The sequence below is a fragment of the Anser brachyrhynchus genome, assembly GCF_964034855.1.
Source record: "Anser brachyrhynchus genome assembly, chromosome: 10".
Taxonomy (NCBI): domain Eukaryota; kingdom Metazoa; phylum Chordata; class Aves; order Anseriformes; family Anatidae; genus Anser; species Anser brachyrhynchus.
The window spans coordinates 21,561,115-21,568,778 of record NC_137705.1 but is presented as its reverse complement, the minus strand read 5'-3'; the positions used below and the strand labels follow the sequence as shown (position 1 = coordinate 21,568,778).

General features: G+C 47.3%; 1 protein-coding gene across 2 annotated transcripts in view; it reads left to right on the top strand.

Annotated features, from left to right (window-relative positions):
- SUSD3 (sushi domain containing 3) overlaps positions 1–7,664 on the top strand; it is a 74,884-nt gene that overhangs the window by 18,534 nt on the left and 48,686 nt on the right. The window lies entirely within an intron of this gene.

The following is a 7,664-nucleotide window of genomic DNA, read 5'->3' as shown; positions in this document are numbered from 1 at the left end:
AGCTTGCTTTCTTTTATTCTGTGTCAATGCAGGGGAGCCTGTTTTAGACGAACTCACCTTTATTTAACAGTCATTCAAGTGCCACTGGCTACTGTGGGCTTTGTTCTCCTGCTGCAGCAGCCCTGTGGTTGAGCCAGGTAATGCACAGCAGAGGTGGCGGTTCTCGGTCCTGCAGTGTGGAGCACTTGCCACGGTTCCCCACGCACGGTGTTGTGAGGAGGCCGCTGTGGAGCCCCGGACATTTGTAACATTTCCACTCTGACCCCAGTTACTCCACTCAGCACGGCGCTGGCATTTGGCAGGGGGCGGGAGGCACCACCTTGGTGGTTCCTGCATGCAGCCGGCCAGGGGAAGCACTCAGGAGGCAGCCAGTTTGTTGGTATGAGGGGAGAGGACAAAACCCAGCCCCTTTTGATGTTCTGCTGTGTGTGAGGTGTAGGGCACACCTTGGAAGTCGTCTCTATCTCTGTGCCAGCCGACTGCAGCAGCAGGCTGTGTCACTTGTTCTCATGTTTCTGTCCCAGACTGCTTGTGTCGGGGCAAAGAGTATTCTCCCTCTTCAGCATCTTGTGCTGTTTAGACTGTCTTGATCAATAGTAATGCGTCAGTGCTTTCCTGGCCGGTGCTATTTTCTTTGTTCAGTGCCTTTAACAAGCTGGAAGAAGAAATATTAACCAATATCAGCTTCGGGCGTTCTTGAAGTTGATGTTAGGCTTGTGTTTGTGTATCCTTCAAGCACTGCCCTTTCTAAATGAGCAAACTGATGATGTTGCAGAGCTTCTAGCAATTATATTTGAATATACCACATAGGGACTGTGACAAATTCATTGCATGAAGTGAAAAGGGCAAAAGGTTAAAATAAAAAGGGCTTAATGATGCATTGCTATAAGACATTTAAAAGTGCACTGGGGGTCTGCAGGACTGTAAAAAATGCTGAGCATTCACCCCGAAAAAATATTTCTTTGTAAAGAATGACAGTGAGCAACTCCTTAGCTGGTATAAATAGATGGATTTAGTTACAGCTCTGTTAAATTTAATTGAGGATCTGACTATTTACCTTTGTTTGGTTTTGAAGCATGAGATAATTTCTGCCTCCTGTCAAGCCCCGGATAATCAGGGATTTCCAACGTGGCTTTAGCTGTCCCTAGATGTACACAAGACTTGTGCCATTGTTCAGTTTCATGGCACTGTTTCCTCCTTGCAGCGAAGTTTATGGGGCTTCTTGCTCTTGTGCCTGCAGTACAAGCTGAAGCAAGGGAAGAGCACAGACAGGAGAGCCCTGGCTGTCAGAGCAGGGGCCTCTGACCCTACCTTGCAGCACAGGCTAGTAGCTGCCTGCACGCTAGGGGGTTTTGCTCTCTGCAAAGAAATTAACTAGGATTTATTTTTCTCCAAAAATAATGTGAAACTCCTCCCAGGCTTCTGGCTCCAGGCTGGATTGCTTTGTGCTGGGGAAGGCTAGGGCTGAGCAGATCAGATCAGCTCAGAGCAGGGACCCAGGGCAGTGCTGGAGGCAGTGCGCGGTTCGAAGCTGCTGTTCCTCCCGTCCTGCATAGGTTGTGACCGGGGCAGTCGCAGTCCCGGGGCATCCCGTCAGCTTCAGGTCAATCACACGAGGCAGGAACGTTGCAGTCGTGCTGTGAGCTGTGGCTCGGCACCCCCAAACCCTGTACTCTGCTCTTACGTCCGTTGTGGCTTCCAGCAGTGCAGTGCTGGAGAAAAAAAAAGCAAGAAAAAATATTATCTAATCTTATAGAAATTGTTTACTGATGTGCTAGATAATTCTGCATCATTTAATCTGTTTGGGTGTTAGTTGTATCTTGCTCAGACTCGGGTCAAGCTGCCAAAACAGCACAAGGCAAGGGAAGCTGGCGGTGCGCTGTCCGCGCGGTGGAACCCTGGCTGCCTCCACTTCGTGTCGCCTGCACTCGTGTGCCGGGTAAAGCTGGGGGTGGAAATGGGGGTACCTGGGTAGGGTAAAAATATATTTTCCAAAATGATCACTTTGTTAAACATTTTTTGAAGGTTAGTGATTGTTTTATGGTATTTATGGTGTTTGCATCAGAAGGATGGAGTTAAAGAAATGCTTTGGAGCCTCTGGTTGCATGTTCCTGGGTGGTGGGAAAGGCCCAAGAGCGCTGCCCTGCTCGGTCTGGGGGTGAACTGAGCTACAGTACTCACAGCTTGTGCGGCCCAGGAAGGTGGCAAAAAACAGTGCCAAGAAAAGAGGTATTTTACTTCAGATTGGCACCTGGCACAGGGAAAGTCGTTACTTACTTCTCTTCAGGGAGTCTGAGCGAGGACTCCCAGAATGAGAGACTGGGGTGGCTTCAGGATCTGTCACCAGTTTCAGATGTGGGTTTCTTGGGGGTGCGGTTCCCCGCAGAGGAATGGGGCTCAGCCAGCAGGCTGAGACCTCGAAAGTGGAGCTCTGGGGTAATTGTAGCCAAAGCTGAGCTGAGCTCAGACAGCGCCCCAGTGCGCTTGTAGGGCTGAGGGGGGTTTGTGGCTGCAGCAAGGAAAAGCCGACCATGTGAGTGACTTGTTCTTCACCTTCACAAAGAAGTGAAGCTTCTGCTTTAAATTGTGAATAGTAATTGGAAAGGAAATGTCCTTGTGGGTTTGGCCAGGCCCATAGGGCTACCACAGGGGTGGAAGCAAGGGGTCACTTTGGTGTCTTAGTCTCCTCACTGGAGAAGCGCAGGAGCTGGAGGTGGAGTGGTGGTGGGAGCAGGTGTCCCCATCCCGCTGTCCCCACCTTGCTGTCCCCTCCGAGCCACCTTGGGACCAGGCTGAAAGGAAGGAGGAGAAGCCCTGGTGCAGATGGAGACACTCAGCCAGAGCCCCCTTGCCCCAGGGAAGCAACAATGATCCAGGAACATCTCCAGTTGTGACAAAAATGAGATCTCTTCTTCCCCATTTCTACAAATGTTATTAAGCCCTGCTGTCATTACCAAGCACATGCTGCCTTCCCTGGCAGCGCTGCCCGTCCCTCGTCAGATTTCTGTTGTTCTTTGACTGCAAATAGCTCTTCAGTTAATTTTCTCTCTTTACTTTCCACCAGCAGACAACCAGATACTACATTATTCTGCAATAACCACTATCTTTTTTTTTGCCTTAGAGATGATTTTTGTGTCAAATGTGTGTCATATTAGCACTTTTTCCTTGGTTTCCAAAGTCAGCGCGAGGCTTAGCAGGCTGATGTTTTACTCTAGGTCTGTAAGGGAGCAATCCCTTACAGGCAGTATACTAATGCTTTCCTCTTTTCTTAGAGATTACTTCCCGTTGCCGTTTTGAAGGGATAAAGCAAATCTGATGTGCCTCTCGTGAAAGTTCCTAAGGCAGACACTGGTATCACATGGGTGCAATCCCCTTCTTAGTTACGCAGAACCAAATCCCCAGGGACTTGCTTGCCACAGGGCTTTGCACTCGCACGTGTGCTGGCTTCGGTACCCAAACGTTACCCCGTGCCGCGCCTTGCCATCGGCTTGCCCGGAGCTGGTGTGTGTTCCACCAAGGGAATGGCATTTTTTTGAAATCAGGACCAATTACTTGACATTGGAGCAAGTTGTTCATGTGTCGCCTTTGGCTTTGTAATTACTCCTGTGTCTTTGGCAGGATTAAAACAATAGAAAGCAACCCTGCAAAAAAAAGGTAAAACTTGTAAGAATTAATGATTCTCATGTGAAAGGATGTAAAAAAAAAAATAAATCTGTATCCTAACATTGGAACAATACTTTGGTTAAGAATTTCTGACAAAATTAAAACTAGTTTTCACCTGGAGGAGAACCATTAACCAGACATGGGAGTTGGACAAGTTCTAGGGAGGTAAAGCCAGGACCTGGTAACAGCAAGTGTCAGGGCTGGCAGCCGCTGCCTGTGAGAGCCAGAGCACTGGTTCAGGTGGTAAATGCTATGGCTCTGGTGCCTCTTCCAGAGAAAATGCTCTGAAGTTTTCTTCAGAAGCATGCACAAGACATGGTGACTCCTGCAGTCTTTCCCTGACTCAGGCTGAGAGCCAGCGTCCTGGGAGTCACGTAGGAATGTCAGTGTCTGAAGGCAATATGGCACTGTCGTAAACTGAGCTTGGTTTTTCTTATGGGTAATCAATCTAATTATTATCTGTAGAATCTCAGGCTGGATACACATTTTTAAAGTGTATTGGTTCAAGAGACCAGAAAGCTGATTTGTTCTCTAAAAATATAAAAATTGACATTTCTTGTCAGCCAGTGTCAAAATGGTTTATAAAGGGACAGGCTGTGGTTCTTGGTATGACAAGATGACAGCTTTCCTCTATATGACCATTATAAAAGTGCTCTGCAACTGAATTTCAGTGGAAAACTAAGGTTGCTAGAGGTTATCTGCATTTGCTTTGGAAATATAATATCATTTTAAAGGGTGTCTGAATTTATATGGAGAACTGCATTTGTGGAGGAGAATATTGGCACCTCACTGTTTAGGGTTCATAGTGTCCTCATTTCTTATTCAAGGCAACACAAAAAGCTATTTTCAATTTCAGTAGCAAATGTATGAAAACTGACATTAATGCTTTTAAAGTGGTGCTCAAAACCCACAGAAATTGGAATCCAGGAAAACAAACAGTGAATAATATGGCTTAGCAACAGCCTTGCAGGTAGCAGTGAGATATGGCACCACACCGCAGGAGCACGGTGACAGGGGACTGTAAATATCTCTGTCGAGGTATTAGCACCCCAGCTCGCACAGGGCAGGATCAATATTCCAATAAAACTCTGAGCATGAGAGAGAGGGGATTGTTTTAGCCATAAAATTGTAACACCTGTGTGAGCATTTGAGTAAGGGTTCTTCAGGGCTGCGTTTCTTGGTGCAGGTCTCCTCGAGCTGGCGAGGGATAGAAGAGGCAGGACTGGACTGACCGCAAACACCGAGTGAACACAGCTGGCAGCAGTGGCTGGGCTGCCCTGGCAGAGGAGGGCTTGCTCGCACACAAGTCCTGCAGCTCAGTGCTTGGTTGCAGCTTTCAGTGCTGACACCATCACCGCAACGTCCTTTATACAGTGCGTTAATAGGGGAATACGGAAGCATGCTCTGTAAGGCTGGAAGGGAGCGTTCTCGTCACGCACCTAACAAACGTCATCAGGGTCCCTTTAGTTAATTTTTTAGAAAAACGTCCACTTCTGATGTAAAAATTGCTGGAGGTTGCAAATTCACAGCTGCATTTAGGAAAATCCCCCTTGGCCATCCCCATCAACGTGTGTGCCGTCTTTGTAGCACCACGCTGTGTGTGCTCAGCTTGGCTGGTTATGCTGTAGCTGGTTAGTCCAAGGAGCCAAAAAATGTTTAGTCCCTGACCTTAGGTATTTATAACTGCCCATGAAGTAATCCCATTACTCTTCCTCCAGCAAATCTATGAGATTTTTTTGTGTGTGTGATATTTCTACCATGCTCCCCTGAGCCATTCCCAAACTAATAGTCTGCCTCTCCTGTCAACACCAGCACTAGGCATGACACTTCAGAAGCTGGCAAACCTGTGCCAGGTACAGAAATAGGAGGATTTTCGAGCTGTTTCTCGATATTTCTGTCTCTCCAGTCATAGCCAGTGTTCATCTTTGTGGCCCCAGGCAGCACTGGGAATACCAGACCAGGTGTTTCTCTGTTTCAACTCTGCAGCCCTCCTCAGCCCCAACTTGCTGCCGTCCTCCGGCCTCCTGCAGATTTGGTGCACACTTGGTACACATTTGGTGCTTTGCTGTGTCAGAATGCCTGCTGTCAGTCTGCAGGCAGCTTACCAAGGGAGCTGGATTTCTCTGCTGTTAGCTGCTCTTCTGTCTTTGTGTCCTTAGCAAGCTTTGCCTGTGATGATTTTCTATTTTATTCCAGGTCATCAGTATTCATATTAAATAGTTGGATGTCCAGCACCAGTCACCACAGGAATGCAATAGGAATGGAGACGGGCCGACGATGATCCCTTGGTTACGGTTTGAAGGCTGTCAGTCTGCCAGTCATTAATCCATGTTAATCCTTTGGAAAGGAGGATTGAGATTCAGCGCGGCTCACTCCAAGAGGGGGGTCGGGAAATCCAGCAGGCTTTAACTTCTGTACGTTGACTTCCTGCCTCTAATTGATTTGTCTTCGTTTGTGAATGTCCCTGTAGAAGCAGGCTCCTGAGCAAAGTATCATACTCGGTACTCATTCTGGAGTTGTTGGGGTAGGCTGGGTCCAAGGGAGGATAAATGGGGGGAATGAGTGTAGTGTTGGAAGCTGAGCAGGAGAAGGCTGTTTGGATAAACTTTTGGGTTTGTATCTGTTTCTGTCGATCTGAGGGCGTTCTGGATGTACTTGTTCTTGCTATTGACATGTGGAGCAACCAAGTACAGTTACCCCTGTTTCAGAGATGGATAGCTGTAAAGCTCAGTTGATCCCAGATTTGTAGAGGTGCTTACATTTGTAGCTCCTATGTAATAAGAATTAGGTACTTAAATAGGAATAAGGCATACAAACACCTTCGTATAGCTAAGCCAAAATTCTTGCCCTTGTCTACAGAGGGAAGACTTTGGAACTGTAAAAAGTCAAACCTGTTCCCATATCTCAAGATTATATCTCAACCATTTGATCTATTCTATGGGCACTTCAGGGGCAAACTATTACAGGCGTGAGACACTGGCACACTGACTTAGAAGAAGAGGCTTCAAACTAAAAAGAAAAAAAAGAGGAAAAAAAACCCTATAATCAATAAATCTTTGTTTGTTTAAAAATAAACCCTAAAACTTCATCCCGTAGCAAATTACAAAAGAGCAAAGAATGGATGACTCATTTTCTTGTCACTTAGTGTTTTTTTTTACATAATCTCGAGCTCCAGGAAGCAAGAGGGCCAATGGGATCCTGGCGTGCATTAAAAGGAGTGTGGCCAGCAGGTCAAGGGAGGTGATCCTCCCTCTCTACTCTGCCCTGGTCAGGCCTCACCTGGAGTACTGTGTCCAGTTCTGGGCTCCCCGGTACAAAAAAGACAGGGATCTCCTGGAAAGAGTCCAGCGGAGGGCCACAAAGATGATACGGGGCCTGGAGCATCTTCCCTATGAGGAAAGGCTGAGAGACCTGGGGCTGTTCAGCCTGAAGAAAAGAAGAATGAGAGGGGATCTCATCAATGTTTATAAACACCTGAGGTGTGGGAGACGGGGATTTGGCCAACCTCTTTTCAGTGGTTTGTGTGGACACGACAAGGGGTAATGGCCACAAGGAAGTTCCACACCAACTTGCGAAAGAACTTCTTCACGGTGAGGGTGATGGAGCACTGGGACAGGCTGCCCCGGGAGGTTGTGGAGTCTCCTTCTCTGGAGATATTCAAGGCCCATCTGGACGCCTACCTGGGCAGCCTGGCTAAGGAACCTGCTTTGGGAGAGGGGTTGGACCTGATGATCTTTCGAGGTCCATTCCAACCCCTACAATTCTGTGATTCTGTGATTATGTACCAGTATTGACTTCAGAGGAGTTTAGAAGCTACTCAGTTCTCTGTCCTGGAGTACAAACTGTAACGTGGCACGCTTCTTTCATTTCTAACTTGTTCAGTTGACCAGAAATCTAACTCTTGTTTAAGGTGAAAAGTGAAATTTTAGTTTTTAGACTATGTACCAAGCACTGAGTGCTTCTGTGGGAGCCACCAGAGGCATCTCCAGTGGTGTCCTGAA